A 14,806-nucleotide genomic window follows, 5' to 3' on the forward strand; every position below is an offset into this window, starting at 1 on the left:
GTTTTTGTTTTTTACAAAATCTCCCCTCAAAGGAGAAGGAGAAGTTATCTATTTTATGAAGCAAGTATTACACAGATGCCAAAACCTGACAGACATTATAAGAAAACTATAGACTAATATCTCTTATAATTGTAGTTGTAAAAAATCCTCAACAAAGTACTAACAAAATAAATACAACTACATATAAACAGAAATTCATACCATGACCAAGTGGGATTTAACTTTTTTTAAGATTTTATTTATTTATTTGAGAGAGATGGAGATAGCAAGAGAGAGCATGAGCAGGGAGGAAAGGAAGAAACAGACTCTGCTGAACAGGGGCCAACTCGGAGCTTGATCCCAGGACCCTGGGATCATGGCCTGAGCCAAAGGTAGACACTTAACTGAATAAGCCCCCCACATGCCCCCCACAGATCATTTCAATTACATGTTCTAAGACAGTCATAATCATTGGGAGTTTAGTTGCAGGTAATTATAAACCAATCAAAATAGCTAAAGCAAAATGGAACATTTCAATACCTTGTTTCAATGGAACAAGGTATCCTGTGGATCCCAAGGGCAGAAATGCAGCATGATGATGGGAAACTGGAAGTAGAGAAATACCAAAAACCCAGGCAATATGCTTTCTGTCACATTCATTTTTTAAAAATGGGGTAATATAGATTTACAGCAAAATTGAGAGAAGGTACACATATTTTCCATATACTCCTTATGCCATTCATGTACAGACTCCCTTATTACCAACAGCCACCACCAAAGTGATGAACCTACAATTGATGAACCTACATAGACACATCATTATCAGTCAACTCCATATTTTGTATTAGGATTTATTCCTGGTGTTATCCTTTCTATGGGTTTGGACAAATGTATAATGATTTGTCTCTGTGCTCCAAATATTCATCCCTCCTTCACCGCTAATCCCTGAAAACCACTGAATTATTTATTGTCTCTGTAGTTTTACCTTTTGCAGAATGTCATATAGTTTGAATTGAATAGCAAGTAGCCTTTCCAGCTTGGCTTTTTTCACCTAGTAATATGCATTTAATTCCTCCATGTCTTTTCATATCTTGATAGTTCATTTTCTTTATAGCATGGTCTACTATTCCATTGTCTGAATGTACCATCGCTTATTTATCCATTCTCCTACTGAAGGATATCTTGATGGCTTCCACTTTTAACAATTATGAACAAACCTACTATAAACACCCATGCAGGCTTTTGTGCATGTTGACCCCTCTGACCCTCTTGACCCCTCTGCCCCTGAGCTGGGGTCTGGTCTACACATCCAGACTAGCATAGGTAAGACTTTCTTTAAAAAAAAAAAAAATTATTCATGAGAGACACAGAAGGAGAGGCAGAAACATAGGCAGAGGGAGAAGCAGGCTCCCTGAAGGGAGTCCGAGCTCCATCCCTGGACCCAGGATTATTCCCTGAGCCACCCAGGTGTCCCAAGACTTTCTAAAGCACAACACTATAGCTGCTATACAGCTAAACACTAGGCAGAGGGGTGCCTAGGTGCTAAGTCAGTTAAGAGTCTGCCTTCAGTGCAGGTCATGATCCTGGGGTGCTGGGATGGAGCCCTGCATTGAGCCCAGCACCGGTGTCAGGCTCCCTATTCAGTGTCACTTTCTCTCTCAAATAAATAAATAAATAAATAAATAAATAAATAAATAAACTAACAAAAAAAAAAAAAAAAAAGAAGGAAGGAAGAAGAAGAAGAAGAAGACGACTAAACAAATACACCAGACTAATGTTGTTCTGGAAATGTTTAAGTTCCAGCTTAGCCAGACAGAGTCATGGGACTTCACTGAGGACTTCAGATATTCATTAAAGCTCCAGAAAACGTTTACTTTAAGAAGAAATATGTCCTAGTAAAAAGGCCAACACAGTAGTAAGCACAAAACAGAAATAGATCTGGCCACCTTAACAAATCATAAAACCAAACCTGACATGATTAAAATGATTCCGTAATAATTTAACTGCTCTATGGAACAAAATTCAGCATTCTTTAAAGTAAAGGTCAGCAAATTCATTCAGTGAGGAATCACATAGTAAATATTCTAGGGCCAGATGGTCTTTATTGCAAGTATTCATTCACCTCTACCATTGTGGCATGAAAACAATTATGCATTCACTTGTATTCAGTATACGTGAAGTAGACCGTTTAACTAAAAGGCAAATATTTTCTGACCAGATTAAAACGTACACAAATAGTAAGCATAAGAAGGTTGTCGATGGCCTTATTATTATCAGATGCAGAAGACTTCAAGACATGGACATAAAAAGAGACATTTTAGAATGATAAAAGAGTAAATGAATCAAGGAGACATAACAATCATAAATATTTATACACCTAATGGCAGCACTTCAAGATACATAAGGCAAAAACTGATAAGAAATAAAGGGAACTAGAAACCACATCTGGAGATTGTCACTCTTCTCTTTAGATACAGCCACATTTTTTACTTTACAATAAAAAATGCTGAAATGAGTCATGTGAATTTTCTGTTTGTACTTGTGTTTCCCCATTTCTTTTTTTCCTTTTTATTTAAATTCAATTAGCCAACATATAGTAAATCATTAGTTTCAGATGTAATGTGTTTCTCTATTTCTATATTCAGCCCTCTTAAACAGGTTTCTATTCCTATCATTTCAGGCAAACTATGCTTTCTAACATCACCATAGGCCTCTACATTGTTTAATCAAATAGTCATTTTTTTTGCTTTCATTTTCTTGTATTTCTTAGCCATATTTAATGCTTGATTCTTCCTTCCTTCCCTCTGTCCCTCCTTCCTTCCTTCCTTTCTTTTATTTTTGTAGTTTCAAGTTTGTATTGAAGTTCCAGTTAGTTAACATACAATGTAATATTAGTTTCAGGAGTAGAATTTAGTGATTCATCACTTACCTACAACACCCAGTGCTCATCTCAACAAGTGCCTTCCTTAACTCCCATCACCCATTTAACCCCTTCCCCTACCCACCTCCCCTCCAGCAACCCTCAGTTTATTATCTATAGTTAAGTCTGTTTCTTTGTTTGTCTCCCTCTTTTTCTGCTATGCTCTTTTGTTTCATTTCTTAAATTCCACATGAGTGAAACAATATAATTGTCTTTCTCTGACTGATTTATTCCATTCAACATAATACTCTTTAGCTCCATACATGTCATTGCAAATGACAAATTTTCATTCCTTTTGATGACTCCGCAATATTCCATTGTGTGTGTGTGTGTGTGTGTGTATACACACACATATATCACAATATATATATCACATTTTCTTTACTCATTCATTAGTTGATGGATATTTGGGCTATTCCATAATTTGGCTATTGTTGATAATGCTGCTATAAATATCAGGGTGCATGTACTTTTGAATCACTATTTTTGTATCCTTTGGGTAAATACATAGTAATGCAATTGCTGGGCCATAAGGTAGCTCTATTTTTAGCTTTTTGAGGAAACTCCATACTGTTTTCCAGAGTGGCTGTACTGTTTGATTTCCCACCAACAGTGGAAGGGGGTTCCCCTTTCTCCACATCCTCACCAGTATCTGCTGTCTCCTGTGTTGTTAATTCCTTTCTACTTGATTGTACTTTATTCTTGAAGATCTTCCTTCTTGATTCCTTCTTTCTTGATCCTCTTTCCTTCTTGAAATATTTTCTTCATTTGGCCTCCAGATTACATAATTATCCTACAATTTCCCTGCTTCTTCTCAATTCCTTTTGTTAGATTTCTAAATAAGAAAGAGTTCCAGAAGTCAGTCCTTAGTTCCCTCTTCTTCATGTACAATACTGGCTAGTATCATGTTATTAAATGTTATCACTTTTCCAAGAAGTTCCAAAGTCCTACATGAGGCTCAGATCTCTCCATGACAGTCATGCTTATACATCTAACTGCCTGCTTGACTCCACTTAGATGTTGAATACCCTTCAAATACTGAACTCTTTCCTCCTCCCAAAACCAAAACTAACTAAATAAACAAAAAAACTTGCTGCTTCCATATTGCTCCAGTTACTGCAATTTGTATTTGCTCAAGCCAGAAACTTTAATGTTGTCATTGACCTCTCCATTCTAAAACCTTTCACATGCAATCTAGGAGCAAATCCAGTTTTAAAATATATTTTGAATTAGACCAATTTTCAGTCACTTCATTATTTATCCCTGCCTACAGTGCCATCATTTTAATCTTTTTTTTTTTTTTTTCCATTTAGTAGTTCCCTAATATGTTCCCTGCTTTCATTCTTGTCTCAATGCCCACCTGGTCTGGCCTCTACATTTAATGAGCCTGACTTATTTATTACACAAATCATGTTTCTACCTCAGAATCTTTGCTACTGATTTGTTTTCAGCACAGAATTGCTGTGCCTCAGTTACCTACACAAATTCCTCCTGCCAACCTATAAAAAAACACTGCGCCTCTCATCACTTCTTGTCCTGGATCTTCTTTATCCTCATGTGCACTTTTCATCACCTGCCATATGTTCTTTCCCTCATGTGGACATAGGGATTATGAAAAGTGGAACTTTTTTTGGTTCCCTTTGGTATTCCCAGCACCTAAAACAGAGCACGATGTATTAGCAGCTGCTCAGTAAACAACAGTTAAGTATAGTATTGTGGCTGCAGCCTAGACAAAGTATGAGAAAAATAGGTAACACAGTGGAAAGTGTAAGTAAGAACAATGAAAGCCATGATATGATTTGAAACATAGAAGTGACATGATTGTCTTAGGGTTCTAAACAATTACTTTTAGGGAAAAGAATAAACTTTCTAGGGAGCAAGGATGAAGAAAATAGAGTCTATTTGAACAGCTAAGTTAAAAGATTGTTTTGAACTGGCTTTGATTCTGGGTTCTGTAACTAAGTGAGTAATAGTGGCACATACTAAAGACAACTTCTAGAATGATACACCCATAGAACTTCAGTAAATCTGAAAAAAAATAGGAATGTGTATATTGACATCAACTGATCCCTAAGATAAATGTCAGGTTATAAAAAAGAAAAATATTCTCAATATTGTAAGTACTAAGATATCTGGAGAACTTAAGTGGGAGAAAGACTTTCTATGGAATACTATTGTGCAACTTTCAAATTTTGAAACCTGAAAAATGTTATCTATGTAAAAGATACATATATACAATGAAAATGTAAAAATTATAAAACCTGAGAAAAATAGTTATGAATGTTTGGCATGGGTAGAGACATGTTTTCACTATTTAGTTGCAGTTTCATTTAGAGAAGTGATTTTGAGTGTTGGAGACAATATATGGCTGAATATCCTAGCTGGAGATGAAGGGGAAGATCACACATCTATTTATCAAAGTGTATATATATATTTTTATTACAAAGTATAATTTTTTTTAAAATTACTGTACTTCTATTGAGTCTCTTGTAGGTTATTGATATAAAAATGTTATGCTTTTAGGTAAAGAAATGAAGTAGGTAGTTTTATAAATTTGTAGGGATAAAATAAAAATCAATTTAATGGGAAGTCAACATTAATGAAATTTTTATAAATTGTATAATCTAGTGATCATTAACATAGTTTGTTACTGAACAATGTCCATGACGAAAGGAAGCACTAGAATCTTTTTCTCCTATGAATAATTTATTCTATGAATAATTTAATAATTACTTATGGTTAACTAATAGACATTAACTAACTTGTAGTTATTAAGTCAGCACATAACAAATTTACATACAATGTTGGGCAAACCTAGTGCTTCATGCAGCATAGTTTAAATGATTGTTTCTGAATTCACTTAGAGGACATCATTTGCTGAAAGAGCATGTTTACCATTTGACAAGTGGTTAAAAAAAAGTAAGTGAAAAAAAAAAAGTAAGTGAATCTATTTTCTTCATACAGTGGTTGTGAGACTTATTTTCAATAACACATGTAAAATACATTTTAAAACAATTAAATATTTACATTTAATCATGAACTTTATTTTAATGTTTAAAAAATTAAAATAAAGCATAGTACACCTATAACCAAAATTTTCTTCATACAAAAAGCACAAGTTGAATCTATAAAATATTTAAATATAAGAAAAATCTCACATTTTGCTACTCCTGATTTAATTTCCTAATTAGATAATTAAGTAATGGAGGAGTTTTAGTATGGTTAGAAAATTTTTTAAAAAGTTAATGTATTTAATATGTTTAAAATTTTCTAAATAAATAAAAATTCCACTAATAGAAATGTAGAAGAAAAGTTATTTTTTTGTGAACAATTGGTTAATGGTAGTCAAAATATGAGTTGGCATTCAGATGTGCTGGGTAATTAAAACACTTCATAAGCCAGTTGTACATAATTATATTGCATGAATATATTAGGGTTTTTTTTATATAATTCTAGTAGAATATGGTTTTGATTGATTTAATCCTCACAGTATTGTGGGTGTGTATAAGTCTAGTTGGAAATAGTCTTTGGCCTGCTAGTACAGCAGCAGATGCATTATTTGCATAAGTAGGATGTTATATGTGGGCTTGTATTTTTGGCTGCCTCTAGATTTATGACACCAATTCATTTTTTTTGCACAGATGGGAGAAAACCTGACAATGTGAAAAGAAGAGTTAATTGATTTCCCCTTTAAAAATTGTTACAATTATTCGACTTATATTTTCATACAGGTGAGTCTGACCACTCAAGGACATATAAGAAACAGTAAATTTTCAGGCATTCTATGATTATAATACTAACAAATGAACTTGAAGATGATGCAAATAGGAGGAAGAATTAGTCATATTAACAAATAAATGTATTTATTCTGATTTGAAGGTGAGAGGGCACTTTGAACACTGAGTTGAAAACAAAATGGGGCGGGGCAAGCTGGCGGAGGAGGAGGGGCCTCACCTGACCCCGCCCGCAACTGACCTAGATGACTTTCAAACCATCCTGAACACCTACCAATTGGCCTGAGATTTAAAGAGAGAACAGCCGGAAGCTACAGAGAGAAGGGTTTGCATTTCTAACAAGGTAGGAAGGTGGAAAAAAATAAAATAAAAAAGAATGCAGTGGGGGAGGGGTCCCACAAGGAGCAGACTAAGGCCCCCGGCAAGGGCCCCCAGGACAGGAGAGCCCAGCTCCGGAGAAGCGGGAACTTTAAAAATCTGCCCCGGATTCCTCCCGGTCGGAAAGGCGCTCGCAGGGAGTTGGAGCAGGATCCCGGGAGGGGCAGTGGAGCCCCCGGTTCCCGGGGCCACTGACAGAGGAACTGCGCCCCGGGCGGGAGCGCGCCACACACCGCCCGCCGAGCAGGAAAGGGCTGGAACGCCTGCCCCTCGGCCTGGGGAGCAGCTCCGGGCGCTCGAGGCAGCTCCGCGGAGGGGGCTGCGGCCCGGGAGCGCGAATCCAACAGCGCAGGCCCCGGAGCACAGGGCGCCGGGACACAGCCCAGGATCCGGCCTCCCCCGGGACAGGCAGAGGCCGGGAGGGCCCAGGACAGCGAGGACGCTCCTGCCCCAGCTGAGCAGATCAGCGGCCCCGCCCGGAGCCTCCAGGCCCTGCAGACAGAGCTCCGGAGCTACTGCGGGGGCTGACTCCAGGGGTCCAGAGCTGGCCGCCGCCACTGTTGCTGTCCCTCCTGGTGTCACCTTGTGCCTGGGATGGATTGGCGCCACCAGGGAGCAGGGGTGTCACAGGATAAACAGCTCCCACTGAACCGTGCACCTGGCAGGGGGCTTAGCAGCGCCCCAGGTGCACACACTTGAGAATCAGCACAGCAGGCTGCTCCCCTAGAAGACCAGCTGGAAGAACAGGGGAAGAGCAAGTTCTTGACCAAGCAGCACTGGAAGTCGAGGGACTTACAGTATATAAAACCAGAGGGTACCCCTCCTTTTTTTTTCCTTCCTTTTTCCAGGACAACTCATTTTTATATCAGACTATAAATTTCCAACATTCTTTCTCTTTTCCCACCTTAACTACAATATTTTACCTTTTCATTTTTAAGATTCATCCTTTTTTACTTTCATATTTCTACAATTACATGTCTTAGATGTATTTTCCACTTCTACATTCCCTTCAACATACTCAACTTAATTTTGGAAGATATACAAGATATATTTTTTTGTTTTGTGTTTTTTGTTTTATCTGCCTCATTTTGTTCTACAATGGTGGAAGTTAATATTTTCTGAATATGAGCAGCATGCACCCAGAACCAAGTGGTATACCATGCTGGTTCATTCTGTGAGATTCCTCATTCCCATTCTGCCCCCCTCTTTTGTCTCATTTATGTTTTGGTGGTCAATGTTGGGGGCCTCTACAAGTATTTCTGGTTTATATAAATTTGGGACTGAGCATCTTCTAATGTACAGAACTTAATATACCCAGAATGAAGAGGATCACCTTCTAGGACCCCTCAGGTACACTACATTCTCCCTCCACTACAACTTTATCACCACCACCATCTCCCAGCCCCCTTCTTTTCTTCTTTTTTCCACTTGACTTTTTGCTTTTTTCTCTTCTTTTTTCTCTTTTTCTTTTTTTATCTTCTCCTTTGGGATTCGTGGCCTTTTATTTTTTACTACTTTGTTTTAAAATTTGTCTTTCACTTTAGTGGTCCTTTTGTTTTATTTCATTCTGATCTTTGTTTTCAATTTCTGGTTTCTGACTTCATCAGAATCATCTAGGGTGAAAATTATTTAGGTCATGGTTGATATTCTTGACTCAGCCCACTTGTACAACCATGCTGCACTGAGCAAAATGACTAGAAGGAAGAACTCACCTCAAAAGAAAGAATCAGAAACAGTCCTCTCTCCCACAGAGTTACACAATTTGGATTATAATTCGATGTCAGAAAACCAATTCAGAAGCACCATTATGAAGCTACTGGTGGCTCTGGAAAAAAGCATAAAGGATTCAAGAGACTTCATGACTACAGAATTGAGATCTAATCAAGCCAAAATTAAAAATCAATGAAATGAGATGCAATCCAAACTGGAGGTCCTAAGGATGAGGGCTGATGAGGTAGAAAACCAGTGAGTGACATAGAAGACAAGTTGATGGCAAGGAGGGAAGCTGAGGAAAAACAAAGAAAAACAATTAAAAGATCATTAGGAAAGGTTAAGGGAAATAAATGACAGCCTCAGAAGGAAAAATCTATGTTTAATTGGGGTTCCCAAGGGCGCCAAAAGGGACAGAGGTCCAGAAAGTGTATTTGAACAAATCATAGCTGAGAACTTCCCTAACTTGGAAAGGGAAACAGGCATTCAGATCCAGGAGAGAGAGAGATCCCCCCTAAAATCAATAAAAACCATTCAACACCCTGACATTTAATAGGGAAACTTGCAAATTCCAAAGATAAAGAGAAGATCTTTAAAGCAGCAAGAGACAAGAAATCCCTAACCTTTACAGGGAGAAGCATTAGGATAACAGCAGACCTCTCCACAGAGACCTGGCAGGGCAGAAAGGGCTGGCAGGGTATATTCAGGGTCCTAAATGAGAATAACCTGCAGCCAAGAATACTTTTTTTTTTATTTTTTTTTGATTTTTATTTATTTATGATAGTCACAGAGAGAGAGAGAGGCAGAGGCACAGGCAGAGGGAGAAGCAGGCTCCATGCACCGGGAGCCCGACGTGGGATTTGATCCCGGGTCTACAGGATCACGCCCTGGGCCAAAGGCAGGCGCTAAACCGCTTCGCCACCCAGGGATCCCCCAGCCAAGAATACTTTATACAGCAGGGCTCTCATTCAGAATAGGAGAGATAAAGAGCTTCCAAGATAGGCAGAAACTGAAAGAATATGTGACCACCAAACCAGCTCTGCAAGAAATATTAAAGAGGACTCCGTAAAAGAAAGAGGAAGTCCAAGAAAACAATCCACAAAAACAGGGACTAAATAGGTAGCATGATAACACTAAATTCATATCTTTCAATAGTAACTCTGAATGTGAATGGGCTTAATGATCCCATCAAAAGGTGCAGGGTTTCAGACTGGATAAAAAAGCAAGACACATCTATTTGCTGTCTACAGAGACTCATTTTAGACCTAAAAACACCTGTAGCCTGAAAAAAAAAAAAAAAAAGGTTGGGGAACCATTTACCATTCAAATGGTCCTCAAAAGAAAGCAGGGGTAGCCATCCCTCATATCACATAAAGTTTATCCCAAAGACTGTAGTAAGAGATGAAGAGGGACACTATATCATACTTAAAGGGTCTGTCCAACAAGAAGACCTAATAATAATGAATATTTATGCCCTTACTGTGGGAGCTGCAAAGTATATGAATCGATTAATAACCAAAATAAAGACATATTTAGATAATAATACACTAATAGTAGGAGACTTCAACACGGCACTTTCTGCAAATGACAGATTTTTAAAGCACAACATCACCAAAGAAATAAGAGCTTTAAATGATACACGACCAGATGGATTTCACAGATATTTACAGAACTTTGCATCCAAATGCAACTGAGTACACATTCTTCTCAAGTGCACATGGAACTTTCTCCAGCATAGCCACACATTGGGTCACAAATCAGGTCTCAACCACTACCAAAAGATTGGGATTGTCCCCTGCATATTTTCAGACCACAAGGCTTTGAAACTTGAACTCAATCACAAGAAGAAACTTGGAATAAACTCAAACACATGGAGGTTAAAGACCATCCTGCCAAAAGATGAAAGGGTCAACCAGGAAATTAGACAAGAATTAAAAAGAATCATGGAAACTAATGAGAATGAGATACAACTTTTCAGTTTTTGTGATACAGCAAAAGCAATCCTGATAGGGAAATACATTGCAAAAGCATCCCTCAAAAAATTGGAAAAAACTCAAATACACAAGCTAAACTTGCACCTAAAGGAACTGGAGAAAGAACAGCAAATAAAACCTACACCCAGCAGAAGAAGAGAGTTAATAAAGATCTGAGTAGAACTCAATGAAATAGAGACCAAAAGAAAAGTAGAACAGATTAAAAAAAAAAAAAAAAAGGAGTTGGTTCTTTGAAAGAATTAATAAGATATATAAACCCCTAGATGGCCTTATTAAAAAGAAAAAAAGACTCGAATTAATAAAATCATGAATGAAAGAGGAGAGATTACAATCAATACCAAGGAAATACAAATCATTTTAAAAACATATTATGAGCAGCTATATGCCAATAGATTAGGTAATCTAGAAGAAATAAATGCATTTATGGAAAGCTAAAAATCACCAAAACTGGAACAGGAAGAATTAGAAAACCTGAACAGGCCAATAACCAGTGAAAATTGAAACAGGACAAAAACCTCCCAGGACACAAAAAGTCCAGGGCCAGATGGCTTCCCAGGGGAGTTCTATCAAATGTCTAAAGAAGAAACCATACCTATTCTACTAAAGCTGTTCCAAAAGATAGAAAGGGATGGAATACTTCCAAACTCATTTTATGAGGCCAGCATCACCTTAATTCCAAAACCGGACAAAGACCCCACCAAAAAAGAGAATAATAGACAAATATCCCTGATGAACTCGGATGCAAAAAGTATTCTCAACAAGATACTAGCCAATAGGATCCAATAGTACATAATGAAGACTATTCACCATGACTAAGTGGGATTTATCCCCGGGATGCAAGGCTGGTTCAACACTCGTAAAACAATCAACGTGATAGATTATATCAACAAGAGAAAAACCAAGAACCATATGATCCCCTCAATAGATGCAGAGAAAGCATTTGACAAAATACAGCATCCATTCCTGATCAAAACTCTTCAGAGTGTAGGGATAGAGGGAACATTCCTCAGCACCTTAAAAGCTGTATATGAAAAGCCGACAGTAAACATCATTCTCAATGGGAAAATCTGAGAGCCTTTCCCCTAAGATCACAAACACGACAGGGATGTCCACTCTCACCACTGCTAATTGACATAGTACTAGTAGTCCTAGCTTCAGCAATCAGACAACAAAAAGAAATAAAAGGCATTCAAATTGGCAAAGAAGTCAAACTCTCCCTCTTTGCAGATGACGTGATACTGTACGTAGAAAACCCAAAAGTCTCCAACCCCAAGATTGCTAGAACTCATACAGCAGTTCAGCAGTGTGGCAGCATACAAAAATCAATGCCCAGAAATCAGTGGCATTTCTTTACTCTAACAATGAGACCAAAGAAAGAAAAATTAAGGAGTCAATCCCATTTACAATTGCACCCAAAAGCCTAAGATACCTAGGAATAAACCTAACCAAAGAGGTAAAGGATCTATACCCTAAAAACTACAGAACACTACTGAAAGAAATTGAGGAAGACACAAAGAGATGGAAAAAATATTCCATGCTCATGGATTGGAAGAATATTGTGAAAATGTCTATGCTACCCAGGGAAATTTACACATTTAATGCAATCCCTATCAAAATACCATGGACGTTCTTCAGAGAGTTGGAACAAATCGTCTTAAGATTTGTGTGGAATCAGAAAAGACCCCAAATAGCCAGGGGAATTTTAAAAAAGAAAACCATAGCTGGAGACATCACAATGCCAGATTTCAGGTTGTACTACAAAGCTATGGTCATCAAGACAGTGTGGTACTGGCACAAAACCAGACACATCAATGGAACAGAATAGAGAAGAACCCAGAAATGGGCCCTCAACTCTATGGTCAACTAATATTTGACAAAGCAGGAAGGACTATCCACTGGAAAAAGGACAGTCTCTTCAATAAATGGTGCTGGGAAAATTTGACAGCCATGTGCAGAAGAATGAAACTAGACCATTCTCTTACACCAGACACAAAGATAAACTCAAAATGGATGAAAGATCTAAATGTGAGACAAGATTCCATCAAAATCCTAGAGGAGAACACAGGCAACACCCTTTTTGAACTTGGCCACAGAAACTTCTTGCAAGATAACATCTATGAAGGCAAGGGAAACAAAAGCAAAAATGAATTGTTGGGACTTACGATAATAAACTTCTGCACAGCAAAAGAAACAGTCAACAAAACTCAAAGACAACCTACAGAATGGGAGAAGAGATTTGCAAATGATGTATCAGATAAAGGGCTAGTTTCCAAGATCTATAAAGAACTTATTAAACTCAACAGCAACCCAATAATGAAATGGGTAGAAGACATGAACACAAATTTCACCAAAGAAGACATACACATGGCCAACAAGCACATGAGAAAATGTCCCACATCACTTGCCATCACAGAAATACAAATCAAAACCGCAATGAGATACCACCTTACACCAGTGAGAATGGGGCAAATTAACAAGACGGGAAACAACAAATGTTGGAGAAGATGTGGAGAAAGGGGAACCCTCTTGCACTGTTGGTAGGAATGTGAACTGGTACAGCCCCTCTGGAAAACTGTGTGGAGGTTCCTCAAAGAGTTAAAAATAGAACTGCCCTGTGACCCAGCAATTGCACTGCTGGGGATTTACCCCAAAGATACAGATGCAGTGAAATGCCAGTACACCTGCACCCCAATGTTTATAGCAGCAATGTCCACAATAGCCACACTGTGGAAGGAGACTTGATGTCCTTCAACAGATGAATGGATTAAGAAGATGTGGTATATGTATACAATGGAAGATTACTCAGCCATTAGAAATGACAAATACTCAACATTTGCTTCAACATGGATGGAACTGGAGGGTATTATGTTGAATGAAGTAAGTTGATTGGAGGACAAACATATGGTTTCACTCATGCAAGGAATATAAAAATTAGTGAAAGGGATTATAGAGGAAAGGAGAGAAAATGAGTGGGAAAAATCAGAGAGGGTGACAGAACATGAGACTCCTAACTTGAGCAACGAACAAGGGGTGGTGGAAGGGGAGGTGTGCAGGGGGATGGGGTGACTGGGTGACGGTAACTGAGGAGGGTACTTGACGGGATGAGCACGGGGTGTTAAATGTTGGCAAATCAAACTCCAATAAAAAAAAAAAAGAAGAAAAAAGAAAAAAAGAAATGGCTTATATTTTCAGAAAAGAATATACATTCTTTGCTTCCATAAAGTATTAAATGATTAAATAAATGGCCATGTTTTTACCGAAAAAATATAAATTATACTAAACTATACCAATATGCCATTTTATTCTTTGAAAACCTTCTCTTTCTTATTCTAAAATATTCTTGACTGTGCATTACATATTTAAAATACTTAGTAATTGGATATTGAATTTTCCTGTTGAGATACTGCCTGACAAGAAATAGATACTACTATAAAGATTTTCTTAAAAATTGAAAAATAAAAAAAATTAAAAATAAATGATATCAGTTGAGGTCGGTATAAATTATAGCATCATACTTTATAACCTTGATAAAGTATTGATTTTTTTTTTGTTTTAAGGATACCTTAAGAGGAAAAAAAAATTTGAAAAGAAAATTTCTCTTTTCAAATAGACTGTATAATATATCTTATGTTTTTTCACTACAAATATGTATATTTTATGCATATATATGTATGTATGTATTTATGTATATTATATGTAAATATACAATATATGTATGTTTATATATATCTATACAGTCCGTGTGTGTATATATATTTGCATGTGTGTTACAGATATATAAGACAAATCAACTTTTTTTTCTTCAGAGTTTAGACTCTAGTGACAGAGATTTAATGTTTGAGTATGATGGTAGAAAAAAACATGACAGATGAATTGAACTACACTTTCTAGAAACAGAAACAAGACAGTGTTGTTTAGTCACATGACCTGTCACAAATAAAAGCAAAGAAAAGAAAACACTGTGAATTAAGGAAAATTTATAAGCAATGTTTTGCTGTCATTAATGAAGTAGTTAGGGAAAACAACTAAGCTTGAGATATAAATGGGTGCCATTTTGTGTGTATAAAGAAAAAGACCTTGAACTTTATCCT

The 14,806-nt window shown here is 37.3% G+C and overlaps 1 long non-coding RNA gene across 1 annotated transcript in view; it reads left to right on the forward strand.

The window, feature by feature from the left end:
- The first annotated feature begins 6,540 nt into the window (after window positions 1-6,540).
- LOC140623825 (uncharacterized) overlaps window positions 6,541-14,806 on the forward strand; it is a 32,676-nt gene continuing 24,410 nt past the window's right edge. Inside the window, exon 1 of the long non-coding RNA XR_012023350.1 lies at window positions 6,541-6,630. This is a non-coding gene — a long non-coding RNA (uncharacterized lncRNA). The remainder of the gene's footprint in view (window positions 6,631-14,806) is intronic.

This window comes from Canis lupus, chromosome 33, assembly GCF_048164855.1.
Source record: "Canis lupus baileyi chromosome 33, mCanLup2.hap1, whole genome shotgun sequence".
Taxonomy (NCBI): Eukaryota; Metazoa; Chordata; class Mammalia; order Carnivora; family Canidae; genus Canis; species Canis lupus.